Below are 24,203 nucleotides of genomic sequence, written 5' to 3'. Positions count from 1 at the left end.
ATGAGGGTCAATTAACATATTCCCTTTATTAGATAGGATAAGAAATGAAGGGTTTTCTCACCCTGGCCTGCTAGAGAAGGTGGTACCAGCAGCAGCCTATCGCCCTCTGGTGGACATTGCGGGTAATGTCACCTCGTTGGGCGCTTTTACCTGAATACCTGAGAAATTCAAAGGGGATGGGTGATGGCTTCTTCCTCAGAGTCTCTGGGAAAGAACCCTAGTAGTTGGGGTGCTTCCCTCTACAATAAGTGTTCCAGGAACTAAATAAGATCTTGCACGACCTAGCATGCCCAGAAAAGAACCTCTACCATTACATTTCCAGTCTTTAGCTGCTTCTGCTCAACCAGCTTTAACTGTGACTTAGGAAATGGACATGGACACATCTTTTCTACTGCTTTTTTATCCTTATCCTATGAACTGAGCCTTCTGGCTATCATAGTGCCTTTCCTCCCACTGGTATGTCTAGCCCTGAGGCGGGCACAGGGACCTATACCTGGTTTCAGTCCCTGTGGCGCTCACAGCATGCTGGAGGAGACACCCAGCAAGACAAGGAACTACCACAATTTAGGGTAGGTGCTCAGGGCAACGGTGGAATTCAAGATGTCCTGATAATACATGTGGAGATGGAGCAAGATAACGCCTTTCAAAGGAAGGGACTTGCTATATGAGACACAGCAAATAAGGAGGAGCTGGTCTGGTGGAAAGTGGAACTAGAATTTTCCAGAGAGCTGGGATGATATAATGAGGTCTTGAGTTAGAGAGAGTGTGATGCGCATGAGGAACTGACGTCGCTTCTGGCCTCAAAATCAGAGCAAAAATTGTATTTCTTTGTTGTTCTCTGTACATATTTTGGAAATAAGGACCCTTACCAATTCATTCTGAACCCCGAGTGCTCAGTACAGAATCTGACATATCAATATTCAATAAATATGTATGTATGTATAAACCTAGGACACCCACTCTATGCCAGGCACAGAAGTATAATTACTATGGCTTTTTATAAAATGCACTCTTTCTCAAAAAGCATAGGAATTAAAATGTAGTTAATTCTTGTTAATAGTAAGAAGTTCAGGCCGCAGCTGCCAGAGCCGCGATGCCTAAAGGAGGGAGAAAGGGAGGCCACAAAGGCCGGGCACGGCAATACACGAGCCCCGAGGAGATTGACGCACAGTTCCAAGCTGAAAAGCAGAAGGCCAGGGAAGAAGAGGAACAAGGAGAAGAATATGGAGATGGGGCTGCAGGTGACCCCAAAAAGGAGAAGAAATCACTAGACTCAGATGAGAGTGAGGATGAAGAAGATGATTACCAGCAAAAGCGCAAAGGTGTGGAAGGCCTATCGACATCGAGAACCCCAACCGAGTGGCACAACCAAAAAAGTCACACAACTGGACTTGGATGGGCCCAAGGAGCTTTCAAGGAGAGAACGAGAAGAAATTGAGAAGCAGAAAGCAAAAGAACGTTACATGAAAATGCATTTAGCTGGGAAAACAGAGCAAGCCAAAGCAGACCTTGCCCGGCTGGCAATTATCTGAAAACAGCGGGAAGAAGCTGCCAAGAAAAAAGAAGAAGAAAAGAAAGCAAAAGATGACGCAACTTTGTCAGGAGAACGAATGCAGTCACTCTCCCTGAATAAGTAACAAGGCTTGAGGGAGGAGATACCAGGGAACTGGGCCATGCGGCCAGGACTGCTGCTGTGTCTCGCCCACCCTGTGCCCTGTCACCACTGCAGCAGCCCCTCAAGACAAGGAGTTCCCCACAGCCTGGGGCCTCCTCTTCATCTTGGCATGGAAATTGTTTGGGGGATGGTGGGTGGGGGGCTGGGGGGAGGGGGCAGCTGCTATCTTTGAGACAGAAAGATGCAGGACAGCATTTCATATGTAACCATTCGAATGTTTTTGCTGTTTTTAGAATTCAGAACTTTTGTTGGGGGTGCCTGGGAGGTGTGGTAAGAAGAGTGTCCATTTATCCAGTAGATTGCACAGTAGAGGGTGGTTGTGCTGAGGGATGCTGCTGGTGAGTTTGCAACAACCAGCCCATCTGTATTGCCTGGGTGCTCACTCAGGGGCTGTCATCTGGGAGCCTGTACCCCTGGGTCTCTGAGGGTCATGGCTCTTCCAATGGCCTCCCCTGTGCCCTTCTCTGCCCCATTCCCACCTTTCTGACCAGTGCCCATTCTTAACCCTACCCATGGATCATTTCAAGAAACCTCTGTTTACTGTGCAGCACCCAGGCAAAACATGCTCTACAAATCCAACTTGTATATTTGGCAGATTAAATTTGGCATTATCGTAAAAAAGCAAACAAACAAAAAAAAACAGTAAGAAGTTCAGAGAATTGTACTTACCACTGCAGTAAAAAGGAGTGGGGAAACAACTAACCAATTTCTTTGAAAATTCCTGAACAGTCACTGTGCCTGCTGCCATACCCATGCACTCACCTGTTTAAAAAGTCATGAACTCTATCCCAGGTATATGGCAGAATATCCATGTGTGTTTTTACATGTATATACTTGGGTGTGCATACAATAAGCTTTGTAATTTATACACAACACATGCAAAGCAAACAACAGATATATATTCTCACACGTGTACTCACAGAAATGTAATGACCCTCCCCATTTACTACCCCACTCCTTATTCAAGGTCCTATGACCCATTTCTCTAGCCATCCATGCAGATGTCCCTGGAAGTGCTCTGGAGCCACTAGTCAGTGCTTGGAGACCAGGACATTTTGTATGTGTTCCTTGCCAAGTCCAGCTTATTAGTCACCAAAGTTGTGGTTGGACTGGCCCTAGCAGTTTTTGTGTTTGCAAGATGTCCTCAGCAAAAACCATCAGGAAACTGAGAAGATCCAGGTTTATTACTAAAAGGACCTGGGAATGACACATCATACCTGGGTCACACACAGGGGTTAAAAGAGAGAGAGAGAGAGAGAGAGAGAGAGAGAGAGAGAGAGAGAGAGAGAGAGAGAAAGAGAGAGAGAGAGAGAGAGAGAGAGAGAGAGAGAGAGAGAGAGAAAGAAGAAGAAGAAGAAGAAGAAGAAGAAGAAGAAGAAGAAGAAGAAGAAGAAGAAGAAGAAGAAGAAGAAGAAGGAGGAGGAGGAGGAGGAGGAGGAGGAGGAGGAGGAGGAGGAGGAGGAGGAGGAGGAGGAGGAAGGGGAAAGGGGAGGGGTGGGGAGGGAAAGGGAGAGGAGAGGAGAGGAGAGGAGAGGAGAGGAGAGGAGAGGAGAGGAGAGGAGAGGAGAGGAGAGGAGAGAGAGGAGAGAAGAGAGAAGGTCCTGGTGTTCTGTTTTCACCAGGATTGAAGGTGAGGGCCACAGGTTTCACTAACCCTCTCTTCCCCTGTGAACTGAAAACATTAGAGCATCAATTTAAAGAGCAAGCAGAGAATAAAAATTAGCCCAAATGAGCACTTATTGCAATCAACCAACATTTCTAAAACAGAGAAGCATTTGATGGTGGGGATGCCGGGCTCTTTATCAAGTCCTCTGGCTGGGCCTGTTTATTGGAAATAGCCATCTTCAAAATGGATGCCTCTTGGACATGAAATCCCAGGGCAATGAGAGCCTAAGTCAGGCCCTTGCATTACCAAGCAGGAAAAAATGTCGGTGCTCACACTAGAGTTACCTGGTGAGTTTGAAGGAACCGATATGTATTAGACAATTACACTGATTCTGTCACTGTAATCCTGAGTGCCATGCATGCCTTTCAGGAAACCGGACTTGAGGAAGAGAGACAAAGTCCACTTAACCACAGCCGGGAGGATAAGTGGGCAAGATCTGCAAAGGCTCCTCTCAGAGGAAGTGATCATGAAGTAGACCCTGGACTCCCCCATCTACACAGGAGGAGACTGAGGGACAGAGAGGTTGTGTAAGTTGCTCAAGGTCACACAGCAAGGCAGAGACGGGCCCAGTTGTCACCCCCAGGTTTGTCAGGATCCGGGGCAAATGCACTTTGCGTTACTCAGAGCTCACTGCTATGTCAATAGCACCTGTTTTTATTCCCACCTACCAGTTACACGTTCGGGAGCACTGCTTCCTGAAGTTTTTCAAAACAATATTTTAAAATTATTTTTATTTTTAATTTTTAACCCTCAACTGAGGGTGTGCTTATTGATTTTAGAGAGAGGGGAAGGGAGAGGGAAAGAGAAACATGGGTGTGATAGAAAACACGGATTGCCTTCCATACTTGCAGACCAGGGATGTGCCCAGACTGGGAATCAAACCTGCAACCTTTTGGTCTCAGAACAACTTCCCAACAACTGAGTCGCACCAACCAGGGCCTGAATTAAAAACAAACAAACCAAAAAGAAACCTCTAATAGAATCATGATTATAATAAGCTATAGTTTGTGAGTTCCAGTGAAGAGTGAGAATAAATGATTAATCGGACTGTATTTCCTTCCATTTTGCTTCCAATGAGCCAGTCTGTTTACTGGTTACCTTATTTTAATCCTTGAGGTGTAGCACAGAGTCAGCACAATTTTTTCAGCTTAACACCTACCATCCGTTTTCATCCTGACCACAATCCAGGAGGCATGGACTCTTACTGTGCCAAATTGACAAGTGAGGAGACCTAGGATCCCAGATTCACTAACTTGCCTGGGAACACACTGTGAGTCAATAGGAAAACTGGAATTCTGACTGCAGAGCCAAGCCCTACCAGCAAGGAGATCTCAAGTCACAAAGGTGCTCTGAGCCTCTACTTCCACATCTGTAAATTGGGACTAAACATAGGTCCTCTGCACTGAGTTGGGAGACTTGCTGCTCTAAGAAAAAGATCTGCTTTCTTGCTGTAGTCTCTGGGCCTGTGTGGGGTTATCCAAGGATAGGCGTGTACTGACTTTTAAAATATTTGTTCCTAGGAATATTTCCTCTAGTTCCCACATTTTTAATGGATGGCCCAAAAGCTATTGATCTCTTTCCCAAAGTTAACCTTGTGTGCATCTTAGTCTGTTAGTGCAGGTGATGAATCCCTTTGTGTTCTTTTGAGAACTACCAAGAGGCTGACTATAGACAGTTTATCATCAGACATTGGGGAAGCGCCTAGGCGGAGGTAGCACAATGCCAAGGAGCAAGGATGCTGGGAGATGGAGATTCTGGGGAGATGGTGGCTGCACAGGTTTTCAATCTGACCAAACACCCATATAAAAAGAGAACAATTAAATAGCCAAAACCAAACATATGTGTACATCATTGACAACAAATTCACAGGACAAGTTATCCCCCAGATGCCCAAATTTAAGTGCATAAGGACAAACCACAGACCCTTTAACCTCAATGAAAACCTTTATTAAAAGAATAAAGCCAACATTTTATTCTTCCAAGACACATGGTATAAAAGGCAAATGAGGAAAGGGGGATCTCAACTCAGGGGCAAAAGCAGACCCTTTGGAGGGAGAAGAGGGCCTGGAAGCAAGGGCCAACAGCAGGTTAAGTGCTAGGTGGGGGGGGGGGGTCCTGGGAAGAGGGGGCTTTCAAACTCATGACTTGGTTGCTGGCGCACAGAACTCTTGGAAACCTCACAGGACACCCCCGAGCGAGCAGCAGCCCATCCCCCACAGTGGGTGGCTGGGCATTCCTCCTGGGTCTTATGAGGATGCCCATGGAGGGTCACAGATCAGGAGTGGAAGGGCGCGGAGGGGTGCTTTCTGCTTCAGCCTGCTCTCCTGGATAGGCGGGGCTCACAGGATCCAACCCCAGCAGCAAGGCCTGTCTCAGGATAGCAGGGCTAGGAGGTAAGATGGGGCCCAGGCCAGGCAGATTATGGACAGATGCAGGGGAGCTGTGGCCAGAAAAATCAGGTGGAGAAAAGGAGAGGCCCTGGCCAGGAAACCCAAGAGAGGAGGCGTAGGGGGCCCTGGGTGGGGTGGAGGGGGTGGAGAGAGAGGAGGAAGAGGAGGGGGCAGAGGAGGAGGAGGAGGTGGAGGAGGAGGAGGAGGAGGAACAGGAGGAGGGATCCTCAGGATACAGCCATTGGCAAGTTAAGAGCCTACGAGTAGGTGAGTGTGAGGAGGCGTGCATAGGCATTACCCACCAACATGGCTGGGAAGGACTGCGTGGGGCCTCAGGATCCCGAGAGCTTGAGCTGCTCTGGAAGGCAAGCCCTGGGGAAGGAGACCTCTGCCCAGCAGGCCCAGGGAGCGAGAGGCCGCTGGTAGGGGTTGATCTTCTCTGGGTGGGGCGGCCCCTGGGGACAAAACCTGGAGTGCTGCTGCTTCTTGGGCGGGCCTGGCCATGGGGGGCTTGGCTCCGCCTGGATGAGGGGGTTTGGGGGGCAGGGCCTGGCCGCCTGGTGTGGGTGCTATGGGCAGGGCCTGGCCCTGATGCAAGGCTCTGGGCAAAAGAGACTGGCTCACAAGCACTGCATCTGAAAGCAGAGCCTGGCCTCCAAGCGCGGCGGCTGCGAGAAGGACCTGCTGCGGATCCAGGGCTACCAGGGGCTGTACCCGGCCTAGCAGCCTGGTTAGGGGCAGCAGAAGGTGGCGGCGCGGTTGCAGGGCGGCTGGATGCTGGGCCTGGCACAGATGCACGTGCAGGTGTAGGTACAGACACAGATGCACGCTGGCGGCGGCTGGGTGCGTGGCTTGGCACAGATGCAGATGGAGATGCACGCTGGAGACGGGGTGCATGGCCTGGCTCCGATGCAGATGCCCGTTGGCGGCGGCTGGGTGCCTGGCCTGGCACAGATGCAAATGCACGCTGGCGGCAGCTGGGTGCCTGGCCTGGCACAGATGCAGATGCACGCCTGCGGCGGGGTGCAGGGCCTGGCTCCGACGCAGATGCACGCTGGCGACGCCTGGGTGCCTGGCCTGGCACAGATGCAGATGCCCGTTGGCGGCGGCTGGGTGCCTGGCCTGGCACAGATGCAGATCTACGCTGGCGGCGGGGTGCAGGGCCTGGCTCTGATGCAGATGCACGCTGGCGGCGGCTGGGTGCCTGGCCTGGCACAGATGCAAATGCACGCTGGCGGCGGCTGGGTGCCTGGCCTGGCACAGATGCAGATGCACGCCTGCGGCGGGGTGCAGGGCCTGGCTCCGATGCAGATGCACGCTGGCGACGCCTGGGTGCCTGGCCTGGCACAGATGCAGATGCCCGTTGGCGGCGGCTGGGTGCCTGGCCTGGCACAGATGCAGATGTACGCTGGCGGCGGGGTGCAGGGCCTGGCTCTGATGCAGATGCACGCTGGCGGCGGCTGGGTGCCTGGCCTGGCACAGATGCAAATGCACGCTGGCGGCGGCTGGGTGCCTGGCCTGGCACAGATGCAGATGCACGCCTGCGGCGGGGTGCAGGGCCTGGCTCCGATGCAGATGCACGCTGGCGACGCCTGGGTGCCTGGCCTGGCACAGATGCAGATGCCCGTTGGCGGCGGCTGGGTGCCTGGCCTGGCACAGATGCAAATGCACGCTGGCGGCGGCTGGGTGCCTGGCCTGGCACAGATGCAGATGCACGCCTGCGGCGGGGTGCAGGGCCTGGCTCCGACGCAGATGCACGCTGGCGACGCCTGGGTGCCTGGCCTGGCACAGATGCAGATGCCCGTTGGCGGCGGCTGGGTGCCTGGCCTGGCACAGATGCAAATGCACGCCTGCGGCAGAGTGCAGGGCCTGGCACAGATGCAGATGCACGCCTGCGGCGGGGTGCAGGGCCTGGCTCCGATGCAGATGCACGCTGGCGACGCCTGGGTGCCTGGCCTGGCACAGATGCAGATGCCCGTTGGCGGCGGCTGGGTGCCTGGCCTGGCACAGATGCAGATGCACGCCTGCGGCGGGGTGCAGGGCCTGGCTCCGACGCAGATGCACGCTGGCGACGCCTGGGTGCCTGGCCTGGCACAGATGCAGATGCACGCTGGCGGCTGGGTGCCTGGTCTGGCCCAGATGCCGATGCACGCTGGCGGCTGTGGGGTGCAGGGCCTGCCCCAGTTGCAGAGGCAGATGCATGCCGCCTGCGGCGGGGTGCCCGGTCTGGTGCAGCTGCACGGCCCCGGGCAGCAGTGCCTCGCTGGGTAGGGCGGCTTCGCAGGACAGGGCCTGGGGCCGCTGGCAGGGCCTGGCTTCGCAGGACAGGGCCTGGGGCCGCTGGCAGGGCCTGGCTTCGCAGGACAGGGCCTGGCTGAGAAGCGGGACTGCCCGGAGAAGCGCGAGGGGCTCGGCGGCGGCGGCGGCGGCGGCGGCGGCGGCGGCGGCTGGGCGGATCCCTTGGAGGGGAGGGCGCCGAAGGCACGGACCTCGGAGGCGCGGGAGCCCCTGCAAAGAGACAGCGCCCTGGAAGCTTCCGGGGCTGGGCCGCCTCCCTCGGCTGCCACCCTTCTGCCCGCGGCCCGGAGCTGGGCCCGGGGTGCGGCCCGGACGCCCGCAGGCCTGGCCGGCGCCCCTCAGGGCCTGCCCCGTGGCGGCCGCGCTGCCCGCGGTTCGGTCTGGAGACCCAGGTGAGCCTCGGCCCGCACACAGCTCGGTTCTGAGTGGGGACTCGGGCCCTCGGGACGCCCGCTTTCTGCCCACAGGCCTGGAGGGCAGCCCCGGCGCCCCCGGCTATGGAGATGGCGCCTCTGACCCCCGGGCACAGGAGGAGGCACCTGTGGTGCCGCCGCCACCGCGCCGGGCGCCCCCCTCCCCCGCGGAGGCCGGTCGCTCGAGACCAAGGGCCCCGAGGCGCCGGGATTCCCCTGGTCTCCAGGGACCGGTCTCCTTCGGTCACTTTGTTCTTCGGCCCTGAGGGCACCTTACCTTCCTGTTCCTTCTGCTCGTTCTCCAAGCCTGACTGGGTGGCCATGGCGACAAGTTCTCCGTCTGACACCGAGTTGTCGCTCCGTCAGGGCCCGAGTCCTCCCTCAGAGACCGAGTTCTGCGTCAGAGACCAAGTTCTCCTGTCAGAGACCGAGTCGAGTGAGAGCCCGAGTCCAGTGAGAGCCCGAGTTCTCCCTCAGAGACCGAGTCCAGTCGGAGCCGGAGTACTTATTCTCTGAGAGCCGACACTCCCTGCCGAGAGCTGGAGCTGGAGGTGGGCGTGACCTGGGGAGTCCTCGCTTCTGATTGGTCAGTTGCAGCCACCTTACAATCCACTTCACAGAGAGCGGCAACCGCCACTAGCAGCAACTGCTGCTGGCGCCAAATTCAAACTCAAGGTGCTTCCACGCCAGCCCCCGCCCCGCCCTGCTCCCCCCCCCCACCCCCCCCCCCCCGCCAGCCAGCGGCCCCTCCCCCTCCGCCCTGCTCCCGGCTCAGGACCGTGAATGCCCCGCCGTCCCTGAACCCTAGTGGGTGTGTTTGGGGGTGGGGGCCGGGCGGAGAGGTGGCCACGTAAACAATTCGAGTCACCCCAAGTCAGCCTACCTTCTCGGCACCACCCTGGTGGCTCAACCTCCAGCGGCGGCGGCGGCTGGAGAGAAACACCACCCTGGCGGACAGCAGACGCCCGGCCAGCTGTGCCCCTGCAGCCTGGTCCGCACACCCGGTCCTGCCGACCCACAGGGCCGGTCCCAGCCCTCCCGGGCCTCGGGGTGACCCCACACGGGGTCTGCGTGCAGAGCAGTCTGGGGGGACAAGAGCGCTGGGGCCCACGCTGCCTTGGCTGCGGAGGTCCCGCACCGCTGCCGGCACCGGGGCGGGTGGGGTGGGGTCGGCGGGGCTTTCCAGGGAGATGCCTCCCCCGCCTTCGGTCGAATTGCCCGCCATTCCGGGCGATGCGGTCCTGCAATGGGCATCGTCATTTGTCCGGGCTGCGTAGCAATCCGCTGATGAACGCTCCTCCGCGGATTGGCCTCCTCTCTTATTCCTGTTCACGGAAACATGCCGCCACGACGCTGTCCATGTCATAGGCTTCACGTTCAGTGTAGGCAGCCGACTTTAATCGTTAGTCCCAGAGGCCGCCTGGTCAGCGCCCCAAGCAGAAGAGCAAGTGTAAGAGAGCCGGCACCTCGATTCTCACCCGCCCCTAAGCAAGACCTGGGACGCTACCTACATGCTGGTAGAAGAGCCATTCACACACATCTCATAGCCTATTTTATTTTATGGCATGGGCGGACTTCTCCGTAGATATTGTCTGGGCACCTGCTTCTGGAGTCCAGAAAACACCCTTGCCGTATCAGTCAACAAATTTCCACGAGGCCATTTTTAAGTAGAAAACACTCCGGTTACAGAAGCTTACATTTGCTAACCTCCAATATTCACATCGCTTCCACTTTTCACTCTTCTAACACATCACTGTGAGGCACACCCTTCTTTTTTTTTTTTTTAATATAGTTTATTGATTTTTTACAGAGAGGAAGGGAGAGGGATAGAGAGTCAGAAACATCGATGAGAGAGAAACATCGATCAGCTGCCTCCTGCACATCTCCCACTGGGGATGTGCCCGCAACCCAGGTACATGCCCTTGACTGGAATCGAACCCGGCACCCTTCAGTCCGCAAGCCGACGCTCTATCCACTGAGCCAAACCAGTCTCGGCAGAGGCACACCCTTCTTAATAAAAATGGTTCACGTCCTCAATCGTGTCCTTGTTATGAATAAATTCCCAGAAAAGGAAATTCTTGATACAGGCCATGCACTCTTGAAATCCTTTCATCAGAATACTAGCAAGATGTTCTCCCGGAAGTCACTGTCCAAGCGATTGCTCCCGAATGCAATGGCATGCTGACCGGACCGGATGAGCAACGGGAGTGAAACACAATGCAAGATGGACTGGGATGGTGCTGGGAGCGTTGGATAATAAGCAATGGGAATGGATTTGGAATGAAATGCAGAAAGCGAGCCCATACGGACTCTGCCTGCAGTGGACACAGGAATGCAAGAGGGAAATGGAATCCAGACTTGAACCGGATGTGGAATGGAAAATTGAGTGGGATGGAAATCGAATGGAATAATGGGATTGAAAGGCGAGTGCAAATAAAGATCCGCTGGCAGGTGGAATAAAAATGTACGTGCTGTTATGAGAAAAGGAATGGAATGGACAGTGAAGTAAAATAGTAAAGAAAACAAGAGAAAATCAAAATTAAGTAGGAAGGAATCAGAAAGGATCAGAATATGCAATGTCATGAAATCAATAGACTATGAAACTTGCAGTACAGACAAAAGCACTGTAAAGGAGTAGAAATGAATGGAATGAAATTTAGAATGAAATATAGAATACACTGTGATGAGGATGGAGTAGACAATGAACAAAGATGAAATGGACTGGAATATGGAAAACGAAAATACTGATGAAATAGGAGCTGTCCTTGAATGAAGAATGAATGGATGGAATGGGTTCTGGCCATCTACCACTCTGTCACTTAGTGTCATGGTACAATGACCACTGCATCATGCTCAGGCACTCTGTAGAGCTGGAATTTAGACAGGGAAGAGTGTAGATGGCTTGTGTCTGCTCCACAATGTCCCTGTCTGAGGCTTCAGAAGGGAGCACTTGATTGGCTGTGAGGTCATGGAGGAAGGAAAGCAATCAATCACTGATGACACTTAGTAGACTTTGTCCACAGTATCTGGGTGGACGGTGGTGCCACTTCCTGGAACTGGCAAGACTTGCAGACTGGGGACACAGAGCAGATCGGTGATGCTCGTGGACAAAAAGAAATTCTGGAAGAGCAAGTTTTGATTGCCTCATCCTTTCTATCCTGAATGTTTTCAATAAGTATGGCTTACTCTTACATTCAGAAAAATGCAGGTATTTACTTTTTAGAAAGCAACTAATTTTTATTGTTTAATAATGATTTAACCTGTCATGAGAAACAACGCTCTCTCATATACTACAGGATGGGGTTATGCATGCATATCACCTGGCCAGATGGAGATTTGACAAGACATATAAGAAGTCATAAACAGGAGATCCATTTGATGCTTCAATTCCTCATGTAGGCAGTGAGTCTCAAGAAAGAAATATTATGTAAATATATATATTATCAAAAGTGACTTGCTGTCCTTCACTTTTAAAATTTTGAAAACACCCGAATTTCCAGTAGGACCCTGAATGTCTTTAAAATAAACTTAGGCAAATTTTATAGGATATATTTTTTTTCAACCATTTTTTTTATTGCTTAAAGTATTACAAAGGGTATTACATATGTGTCTATAGGATATTTTTGAATAACGTTTAATGCTGTTGGAAAATGACTATGTTATGCAAGCAAAAAATTACTTACTGAGTATACGGGTGTGTATTTACACCCATCCATCTTTATATACACCTAGCATTCTATGAGTATTGGAATTTCATACACGGAATAGCAAGGATGTTCAGCCAGGGGCATTTTGCCCTCCAGGGGACACTTGGCAATGTCTGCAGACATTTTTCTTTGTCGCAACTGGGGAAAGGGAAGGTACTACTGGTATCGGGTAGATCAAAGCTAGGAATGTTGCCTAAACTCCCTGAATGCGCAAGGCAGCCTCTCACAACAAGAAGTTATCTGGTCCAAAAATGCCAGTAGTGTCCAGGTTGGCAAACCCTGGGGCATGGCATTGAGACGATTTGGAAAAGTTTAAAACAGAATTTAAATCACAGGCAATCCTGCCAGTGATCAATAGCTATTGTTGACAGTTTGATATGTCTATGTGTTCACTTTCCTATGACTACTTGGTACAATCACCAGAAGGCTATGTGTGAATTAAATTACTTCATTTTGAGAGTTCATTCTTCCTCCGCAATCAGCAAATGGTTTTCACATATTAAACTTATTAGTCTTAAGAGATGATATACCTCAAGAATTGTAAAGTCAGCTCATTTTCATGGACGGATGTTCCAGCAATATCAACCCATCATCATCTTTCCCCCTGATTTTCACCCTTCGGATCAACGGTTTCATTTCCAAATTAAAATAGAGGAAAGCCGTGGCCCGTGATGCAGTGGATTTGATTATACAGGGCAGTGTGGTTGACTAGCCAGGTCAGAGTCATCTCATTACCTTTCCAGTGACTGGTGTAGGGATGGGCATTCCCCAGTTGCAGTCGATGAGATGTTGATGCATAGCTGCTTGGAGTCTTTAGGCCAAGGTCTCTCGGCTCTTAAAGAAACAAAAGAGACACCAACAGAGTGTGTCCATTAAAAATCTAAAAAATTAATATATGTCAAATGTTATGATTAATAAATGAGTTAGCATGATTGATGTGTATATGGTTGATACTACAAAATTCGATTGGCTGCCTGTACGCTAGCATTGCAATTGTAAAAAGAAAAAATTTAAATGCCATTTCTCATGGCATCAGAAAACAGCAAACACCTAGGAACGAATCTAACAAAGGAGTGCCAAGAGCTCTGCACACAAAAACACAACCTTTCTGGGAGACGTTAAAGAAGACCTACATAAATCAGAGATATATATCGTGTTTGTGTAGTAGAAGACAATAATACATAAGTGAGTTGAAGAGAGAATTCTTGTGGAAATGACCTATGGATTCAATGCAACACCAACCAAATTCCCAGCAGTTGACTGGTTGATTGCTTGATTGATTGATCGATTGATTTTTGAAACTGTAAATTGGCAAACTGCTTCTAAATTATATATGCATAATGAAGACCCAGTAACAGACAAGTCCACCTAAAGCAGGACTTTTGCAGCCAGATAGCAAGGCAAACTATGAGGCTATAGTAATGAAGGTAGTGCCCGATGAGCACAAGAACAGACAAGCAGACCAATGGAACAGAGAAGGGTCCGTGAACCCACTCACACAAGTCCAGTCACCTCAATTCTAACAATTGTGCCACTGCTGCACTCCGGGTCGTGTTTTAAATAAGACGAGCTGGGCCAATTGGGTCAACTTTTATGCATGATGTAATTTCATCCCTAATTTGTGCTGAAAACGAAACATAATCCCAGAAGTTGAAGCTTATACAAAATGACGAATGAACATAACTTCATGACCTTAGCATAAGCAATGATATTGGAAACAGGACACAGAACACCCCAAATGAGAGAGGAAAACACCTTTGTTCGGATTTTATGAGAATAAGGACTTCCAATCCTCCAAAGACACATGTGGAGAGGGAAGAGATAAACCTCAGAATGGGAAAAAGCTATCTGCAACACGTATATCCCGCAAATGTCTTCTACCCAGAACAGGAACCTCAACCACAAATAGGACATCCAAGTAAGTGACCAGTGAGCAAACAAAAAGCTGCCCAACCTCAGTCACCAGGGATATGCATGTTAAAAACGAAATGAGACATCACGAGACAGCTACCAGAATAGCCAAGACAAGTAACAATAAGAAGGGTTGGCCAGGTAAGGGAGGAACCCTTCAACAGTGGCGGGGTGTAAATTCCTACCAGCACTTTGGAAAAGTGTTTGGCACTATCCGCTAAACTGAACATGTGCATTCTCGATAACCCAGCAGTGCTACCCGCAGTGTGTATTCCTGCCTAAGAAGCTACCATAAACTTCGGGACTTCAAACAATGCCTACTTATTAGCTCACAGTTCCGCAGGCCAGAAGTATGTGCGTGACAGGGCTTTGTTTGTTCTCTGCAGAATGTCTCACTGGGTGAAATCAGGCTGTGTTTCTTTGTGGAGACTCTGAGGAGGAATGCACTTCCAAGTTCACTTGGGCAACCGGGCAAATTCAGTTCCACTCTCAGCTCCTAGAGGCCTCCCGCAGTTCGCTGCCACACGAACTCCTCCATAGGCCCTCTCACGCTTGAGTGTCTCAGCAGGGGCATAGGCCATTTTAGGGGCTCGTGGGATTTGGCCCACACAGGTTGGAAGATCCACTGACTTGGAACCTTAACACATCTGCAAAATCTCCTTTTCTTTCTTTTCACATTTCAGAGAGGAAGAGAGAGGGAGAGAGAGCTAGAAACATCAAGGATGAGAGAGAATCACTGATCGGCTGCCTCCTGCCTGGCCCACACTGGGGATCGAGCCCACAACCCGGTTATGTGCCCTGACCAGGAATTGAACTGTGACACCCTGGTTCATAGGTCGACACTCAACCACTGAGCCACACCAGCTGGGCTGCAAAATCTCTCCTCCAGACGATAGAACATAATCACAGAAATGGTGTGTCATCATACTCACGGTCTCCTCTCACAGTCAACCGGAGAGAATTAAACAAGGTCAAGGGTCATCAGGGGTGATCTTAGAATTCTGCCTAGCACAGTCACCCCTCTCACCCCCAGGGATCCAGGCTGTCCCACATCCAGTGCTCATTCGCTCCATTCCACAGTCTGAAAAATGTCATGGCATTATGGCATCAGCTCAATTCCAGAAGCTCATCGATATTACTTTAGCTCATAGGCCCAAAATCTCACCACCTTGATCATCTAAATCAGGCATGGGTGAGATTCCTGAGTATAACCCACACAACCCAACTGCTGGCCCCCAGACCCTCTCCAACTGGGGCCCGGTGACACTAGAGTGACAAGCTATTCTCTCTCACACACAGTGGTGGGTCAGGCATAGGACAACAGCTATAAACCTTCTGGTTCCGTATGGGAGGGAAGGGAAAACAGAAGGGAGTTAGAGTCCCTAGGCGCTTTGGGAATGCAGCCGAGAAGACGCCAGAGTTCTTTGAGAAAATGTCAAAGCCTGGAAAAACCTTCCCCAGCGCTCCGTTCTGACCTCGAGGCCCTTGCTTCCACCCTCTGAGCCATCCTTTCTGTTTCGTGACAGGTAGCAGGTGTCTGCTGCTGGGATCAGCCCGCCCTCTGCCTCTTCCATTTTGCACCATCACTTTCCCTCTTAGTCCAAGCTCACAGTGTTCCTGCAGAGTCATGTTTCTCAAGAACCTTGTGAGACCTGTGTGGGTTTCACTGCATTCCCTCTATTACACAAAAGCACCGCCCATACATTTGTTCCAGGCAATCCCTCCTTCGGGGGTCCTGCTTGGATGGCTGAGGGACAGCTACCTTGAGATTCCCAGAGGCCCTCCAGTATAGTTAAGAAAATCTGTGAGGCCCACGTTTTTAGTCTTTTGAAAGGGCTTTTTCTGGGACTGAATCCTCTGAACTTTTGGGGGTTTTGAACTTTTAACTAACAAAAGTTTGTACAACCGCACCCCGGGCTTTTTCCCTCTACCACACTTTCAGAAGCACGCTCTTAATTTTAGATTTTTATCTCTTTCGGTCACCTGGCTACTTTGAGAGTTTTCCAAATCATCCAATCCCGGTTCCTTTTGTTTAACACTTTCCTCCCAATTTATCTTTCTCTTCTCACATTTTACTATAAGCAGCAAGAGGAAACCGGGCCACACCCTTAAGACTTTGCTTGGAAATCTCCTCAGATATATATTCACGTGAGTTTGTTTTTTTATTTTTATTTGTTTATTTATTTATTTATTTTTTAGTTCAACCCCCCACCTGACTGCAGAGTGCAATTCTGCGAAGCGTTCTGCCACTCTAGAAATCCCAGGCTCTTCCTAGACTTTGTAGTTACACGTTCTTAGTCGGAGGGAGCCCCACTGTCAGGAACCTCCAAGTCCTGATTGCTGCTAGAAGACTGTTAGCAGTCCTTTTGGCTTTCCCTAGGGTAAATTCTCCCCTGGCTTAAGAGCGCAAACCAGCAGAGCTTCCCAACTCCAGATCTGTCCCAACACTGCTCAAAGCAATCTAGGTTCATTATATTATGCTCCCCACATTGGGCTACCTGTACCCACTCGGCCTCGGCCATGTATCCTGAGTTGTCTTTTACATTTCCTTCTTTGCACATAACTGGAGACGACAATCTCGTTAACACTTCTGCCATGACCTAGCAGGTATCCCCTTCCAGTTCGCAAGAACACGTTCCTCGCTTCCTTCTGAGGCCCCGCCAGCCATGTCCACGAAGTGGACCAATCGGACCCATGCAGCGCCTCTATTGCGCTTGGCCCAGTCCCTTACCTCATGACAGAAGAACCTTGAAGGAGCTCTCAGTAGCATTCCATTGCCAGGGTTTGAATAGGAGAGGAGTGTGGAGGGCAAAAGGGGGAGGGAAGGAGATAGAGACCAAGATCGAGATGAGACAGAGATGGAGATACGGGTAGGGGAGATAGAAGTAGGCTGGATACTTGTTACTCTTCTGGCAACATCAGTACTTCTGATTTGGAAAACACTGTATGCAAAGCCTTCTTTCTTTCTGGGTGAGAACCGTACTTTTTCATAAAGAACTGCATCATAGTGAGGATTGTCAGGCAGTGGATGTGAAACACTTAGCACAGTAGTCTCTGGGAAATCTCAAGTGCTGAAAATCAGAGAGCCCTGGTTTGAATCTTAATGCCTTCTTTTTTGGCTGTATATTTCTGGGTAAGTTCAGTAGCCCCTGAGTCTGAGGGGCTTTTTATTGACATGTAATTGACCTGTAATAACAGTAACTACCACCTAGTATTGTTCTGAGGATTAAAATGGATGTTGGCATATAGTTTGCCCTTAAAAATGCAGCCCTTCACAATGAGTTTCCTGAGGCCAGCCAGACCACTTCCTTGTCAGATCCATATCTAATCTGTTCTCAAGATTGTCCCATCTCTGTGGATCAGGCAACACCGACTTATCCCCACTTCCATTTTCTGACCATAAAACTGTAGATTAATAATAATACCTAAGATATATTGGCAGACCTGAGCTAACCCCTGGTGGCCACACAAGGTCCAAGACGAATGCCACCTGCTTCTGCCATGTACATCAGTGACTTCTGTTCTTCCTGGTAACCCTGGGAGTTGGGGTTATTTTCTCTCATTTATGCATGATGTAAAAAGCTCAGAGGAGCTCAAGGTCCTGTCCACGGTCCCCAACCAATAAGTGTTGATCAAAGGCGTATTTTGGATCTAGACCTCCGTACCGTCACCTTATTCCAAACTGCCGTCAGTTTACCAGTGAAGGAGGTACTATGCACTTTCTTCCCAACTGGGCTATAGGGTCATTAAATGCAGAAAACCCGAGTTAGCATTCCCTTGTGCTGTGGTACCTAATGTAATGTTAAGGCAGGTATGCACGAAATGCCCGTTGACTAGTTTATGAGAGCTCAGTTCATATTTTAAAATTTAACATAATTGGGCAAGACTGAATCTGTCACGATATCACAGTCATATTTCTGAATCTTCAGCACCCACAGGGCTGCCTGGACCTATTCAGTGAATACTAAATAGTTGTTGCATGAATACTGTGATCCGTCTTGGAACACAAGGCCCATCTGAAACGAAGCTCCTTTCTGAATTCGGAGTGGCGTGTAAGTGGCCAAGAGCAGCTGCAGGGACCCCCAGAGTCTGGTAGAGCCAGTACAAGCAGGACTGCGGGCTTCCTGATGACGGCCGGCCTGGGGTCGGGTTCTGCTTCTCCCACCTGCCGGGGTGTGACACCGGGATTGCTTTGGAATGACTCTTAGCCTGTTACCTCCTCAGCATTGTTGTAGGATACTCACAAAACTCTCATTCATTCATCAGGGAAGTATTTAGTGATGTCCTCTATGCGCCAGGCACTGTCATGGGTGCTGGGAAGAGAAAGAGGAACAAGCACACTTTGTGGGCCTCTGGGAGGTCACAATGGTCAGACAGGCAAGTTGCAGCAGCAGGGGATCAGGGCTCTGAGAGGGATAGTGCTGATGTAGCAAGAGAAACTGTTGCCGCACCCGGTCTTCCAATCTTTCTGGTAAACCCATACACCTCCAAAAGGCCTCCAGTCGCCTGTGTGTAAAATTTAACATGGCGGAGAGAGTGAGGAAGTATTTCTGGCTCAGCTCTAGCCAGTGTAGCTGAAAACCTCGAGTGACAGAAGAGTCACAATGGAGCAAAATATCTTTCCACTGTGGCCGTCCCCACCAACGCTGGCCTGGGGGCAGTTTCTACAGCCTTCCGGAGTGCAAGAGAGGAGCGCCAAGACATGCCAGAAAGATCTCCAAGATAAGCACCGTGGCCTCGGAGCAGAAGCTGAAACCTGGTTCGGGAAAATGGCACAAGGATTTGGACGGAGAGCCACTCTGGGCTGGACATGGTTTGGTCGGGAGTTGTCAGGGCCCAGAGTGGACCCGGACAAGGCCCCTGCCTTCAGGGAGCTGCAGAGTTTAGTAAGGAGGACACACAAACAGATCGTCTCAATGAGCCCGTTTGTTTCTTTCCCAACCACTCTGAGAGGTAGTCATCACCTGTACCTGCCCCCTGCTTCTACAGAGGAGGGACGGCTGAGAGGTGTTCAGTAATGTGGGCAGTGAGCGATGGAGCCGGTCTCACATCCAGGCCTGTCTCCAAAGCCAGACCTTTATCCCCTCGCTCTACAACACTGCACTTACATTCCAGTTTCCTGGGACGTACCTGTCCTTCCAGGTGAGACGTGCATTATGCTTCCCAGGGGGCTCCCCGTGGAACATCCAGGCTGCCTTTAGGGAAGAGGAGCCCTGCAGTGTTTGGTCATATTTCAAAATTGCTGCTCTGAACACCACCGGCTTTGGGGTCAACTAGGGCATGTTAGAATGAGTCAGGAAGGAGGAGGCCGTGTGAAAAGCGATAGCCGCGCCAGGGCCAGTGAACGCTTCAGCTCTGAATGAAAACTGGTGGCGTTGCAGCAGGGGGAGCCTGGGCTAACGCAAGCTGCAGGGAGCACTGGGCTCAGACTGACCCAGCGATGAAAACGGATCACCGTTTAGCTCCATGTCTCACCCAAGGGAAGCCATTCTGCAGCCTGATTACACCTGCCCACCCCTCAGCCTGGAGTTTAGACGCCTTACTCCAGGTTTCCATGCCTGTTTTTCTTACTCCTGTCAGAGCCCTTGTCACAGTGTTTGGTAATGGCATTTCTGTATATGTGTCGGTCCCCCCACCACCCCAGTGGGTTCCTGTCTGTGAGCAGAAAGCCTGGTGGGGGACCCACACGTGTCCATTGTACCCTTACTGTGTGATCGATCGGTCTCTCAGTAAAGGACAGCTGTGATCCCACCACGGCACTCAGACTCCTTTCACTTAGAAGGAGATTTGTGATTTTCATCCCCTCTCGGCATTTTGAACCGGGCTGACCTTCCACTCCTGACTCACTTGCTGGGTCTTGGCCAATTTGTCACTATCCTATCCACTGATCTCGCCTCAGGGTGAGAGCGCTGTGCATGACTCATGGAAACTTTCCCAAATTCCTTCTTGGGGGGAGGAATGGTTGTATTCACACAAGCCCGCCAATTGTGTTGTTTTATTTCGGAGTTTAAATTCACAGACATTGTTTTGACAGAATTAAGTCCTGGCAGAAGAGGATTTCTGAACCCAATGATTAGTGAAGCTGTCAACATAAGTAAAAATGTTTACACCCAGGACGAGGTGCCTCTCATTTCCTCCTACTGCTTGGCCACTCATTTTCAGTCTATTCGGCTTAATCCTGTGCTTCTCTTTTTAAAATTAAATCTATCAAAGTAACATTGGTGTACAAGATTATCGTTGAACATCTAGTCTCCTTTCATTACCATATATCGGACCCCCGTTACCCACTTGGCACTCCCCACCTTTCCCTGTTGCGACCACCGTTCTACTGCCTGCATCATTAGTTTCTTTTCATTTGTCTTATTACTTCATTTGTTACTTTTTGCTTTAAGTCCCACAAATGAGTGAAATCATACATTTTTTTGTTCTTTTCCTCCTGGCATTTCACTTGGCTTAATACTCTCAATATCTACCCATGTTCTCACAAATAGCAATAGTTCATGTTTTCATGGCTGACTAGTATTCCCCTGTAGTTATGCACCACATCTTCTTATCCAATCATCCATGGATGGACACAGGTTGTTTCTATGTTGTGGACACTGTGAATAATAGTGCTATGAACATAAGGATATAGCCAGAAGAAGAATTGGCGGATCGTATGGTAGTTCTATCCTTATGTTTTTGAGGAACCTGCATACCGATTTTCATTGTGGCTGCACTAATTTACGTTCCCACCGACAGTGTATGAAGTTCCCTTTTCTCCACATTCTCTCAGACACTTGGTATTTCTTATAGTAGCCATTCTAACAGGTGGTATCTCATTATGGTTTCGATTTGCATTTTCCTAACAACTAGTGATGCTGAACACCTTTTCCCTATCAGAATCACAATGGCATTTTTCACAGAAATAGACCAGAAAAGTCCTAAAATTTGTGCGGAACCACACAAGATCCCAAATAAGCAGGGCAATCTTGAGGGCAAAAAAAGAAGAAAACTAGAGGTTTCACACTCCCCAACTTCAAACTATACTACAAATATACAGAAATCAAAATAGTATGATATTGGTAGAATAACAGACACCCCCCCCCCCCAATGGGGCAGAATGGAGAACCCAGAAATAAACCTACACAGACGCCGGCAACTAATTTTCCACAACAGAGTGAAGAAGATACAATGGAGAAAGGAAAGCCTCTTCAATAAGTGGTGCTGGGGAAACTGGAAAGCCACAAGCAAAAGAATGAAACTAGACGGCTCTCTGACACCATACACCAAAATGAACTCAAATGGATTAAAGACTTGAGTGTAGGACCTGAAAGAAAAATATGCATAGAAGAAAACACAGGCAGTAAATATATACACCTTGGTCTCAGAGGGGGTTTCTGTGATCTTGACCCCAAAGGCAAGGAAAACAAAAGCAAAAATAAATGAATGGGAGTCTATAAAATGCTGTACAGCAAAAGAAACATCTACAATACAAAAGGCAACCAACAGAAAATGGGACTCATGTCAAAGAACCCATACAACTCAGCAACAGAAAAACACACCAAACAATGCGATTAAAAACACGGTCAGAGGACCTGCATAGACACTTTTCCAAGGAAGACATGCAGATGGCCAACAGACATATAAATCCTAGTGGAGTAGCAACCTTCAGTGGATATTGGAGGAAACTGTACAGCCTGAATAGGTTTCCTGGGAAGCCAGTATTTTGGCTGGCTCCTTTTCTGCATGTCTGGAATAATTTTCTGAAGTAGGCAGAGAATTGATATCTCTTTTCAAAGGGTCCAATAGATTAGCCATTGACATCAAGAGATATTTCAGTTAGGATGCTATCCTTTGCTATAAGAGTTCAAGGCATCAAATTTCGACAGAACTTCATCCATTGAGTAGGGGGAAAGGCTGTGCTCACCAGTATGTGTCTTTTGAAGACCCCCACCTGCACCCCTTCCCAAATAATCTCACCCTCTTCAAAATTCTCCTGCCCAAAATCTCTTTACAATTACATTTTTCTGAGTTTGAATAGGATCTTGGTCCATTTGGGATATTAGTGATGAGCTTCCATCATCTTCCAAACACTAGAAATTCAATTCCTTTATTTGTGCCCTTTCAAACAATCTGTTAGATGGTGAGGAAATTACAGAGACATAGTTTTTGTGGGTTTTTTGAAAATATATTTTGTATTGATTTTGGAAAGGAATGGAGATAGAAACATCAATGATGAGATAGAATCATCAATTTGCTGCCTCCTGCCTGCCCCACACTGGGGATGGAGCCCACAACCCAAGCATGTGCCCTGACCGGGAGTCAAACCTTAACCTCCTGGCTCATAGGTCGATGCTCAACCACTGAGCCACACAAGCTGGGCTGTATTGGTTTTTGAGATCCATGTGAGGTGGATTTTTCCCAAGCTTGCTTTTCCAGGCACCAGGTTAGATAGAGTTTGCAATGCTAAAATGAGCAAGCAGATAGGGTTCGTGATGTCTGCTAAAAGAGACAGAAAACAAAAAGTTACTATAGCAAAGTGCATAAATGCTCTCTGAGACTCAAAACATTTGAGATACTTTGCCACCATTTATGATGGAAATCCATCATAATTTAGCATTGCTTCCTGGGACCTGAAGAGACAGTAACAGGTAGACAGAAAGGTGTGGGGATGGCAAGTTTTCCAGGTAGTGGGAACAACATATCCAAGGCTCTGGAAGTCAGAGAGAGGCTGGTTTGCACAAGGAAGATATTTCTCTTCTAGCTATGAAATTTATTACACTGAACTTGTTTGTTTTCTTGGTATCCCTTCCTCCCTGTGCACACACTATATCATAAGAACCCTGTTAGTGTTTGATTTTTTGCATCTCAAGAGGTCTAATCTGGGAATGGGATCTGGGGGGCTAGGGAACTGGTGTGGGATAGGGACTTTAATATATACTTTTTATCTGTTGATTTTAATTATCTGAAAGTATTATAGAATCAGAACTAAAATAATCAAATATGCAATTAATTTACATGGTAGCAAATCTAAAACATAAAATGCACATATTAATGGGGGAAACATAGCATTTGCAATGCCATCATTCCTTCAGTGATGGCCACAGTCAACCATTTTTGTGTGCTTTTGTGTCTCTATACTTTTCTCTGAGCATGTGCATGTACACACACACACACACACACACACACACACACACACACACGTCTTTATTTTTAAAAAAAGCCCTTTTCCCCTTTTGGCCTTAGAGCAGCGGTTCTCAACCTATGGGTCACGACACCTTTGGCGGTCAAACAACCCTTTCACGGGGTCACCTAAGACTATCCTGCATATCAGATATTTACATTACAATTCATAACAGTAGTAACATTACAGTTATGAAGAAGCAACAAAAATAATTTTATGGTTGGGTCACAACATGAGGAACTGTATTTAAAGGGCCAGAAGGTTGAGAACCACTGCCTTAGATGATAAATATATTTTTATGTCAAACATTATATGCCTGCATCATTTTCCTTTTTTTTGGTGCCCTTGACCAGAATCGAACCTGGGACCCTTCAGTCCGCAGGCTGACACTCTAGCCACTGAGCCAAACCAGTTAGGGCTGCACCATTATTTTTAATGTCTCTATGATATTCAATTTCATGGGTATAGCATAATTCATGTAATCACCACCCACTTCAAAAAGCATTTCTGGTTGTTTTCTGGTTGTTATGGTTACAGCCCTCATTCCAAAGAGCAAGGTAGAGAACAGTGTGTACAGTGTGCTACCACTTAGGTAAAAATGGATTAGGTACCTAATGATCAATATACTTAATTCACTTGGAGAGTTACTGAATTCTTTACCAAGAAAATGTTATAAACAGTTTTTTTAATCCATCAAATTTCAAATTAACAGCAATTTATTCCCACATTAGTATACTATCGTAAAAATAACCCATAAAGCCTGTTACACAGAGAAGCCTACCCCCTTAAACCCTTCCACCTTCATCCATATCCTGTCCCTGCCTGCCACCCAAAGCATTTTTAAGAACAGGTCTTTTAAAAAATATGTTGTGTTTTTTTGTTTTTTGTTGTTTTTATTTCAGAGAGAAAGGAAGATAGAAACACTGATGAGAGAGAAACATCAATATAAATTGGCTGCCTCCCACACATCCTCTACT

The 24,203-nt window shown here is 48.9% G+C and overlaps 1 pseudogene; it reads left to right on the top strand.

The window, feature by feature from the left end:
* The first annotated feature begins 1,078 nt into the window (after positions 1-1,078).
* Positions 1,079-2,307, top strand: LOC132223822 (28 kDa heat- and acid-stable phosphoprotein-like; annotated as a pseudogene).
* Positions 2,308-24,203: the final 21,896 nt, after the last annotated feature.

This window comes from Myotis daubentonii, chromosome X, assembly GCF_963259705.1.
Source record: "Myotis daubentonii chromosome X, mMyoDau2.1, whole genome shotgun sequence".
Taxonomy (NCBI): Eukaryota; Metazoa; Chordata; class Mammalia; order Chiroptera; family Vespertilionidae; genus Myotis; species Myotis daubentonii.
The sequence above is the reverse complement of the archived record's forward strand: the minus strand, read 5'-3'. Positions and strand labels throughout refer to the sequence as shown.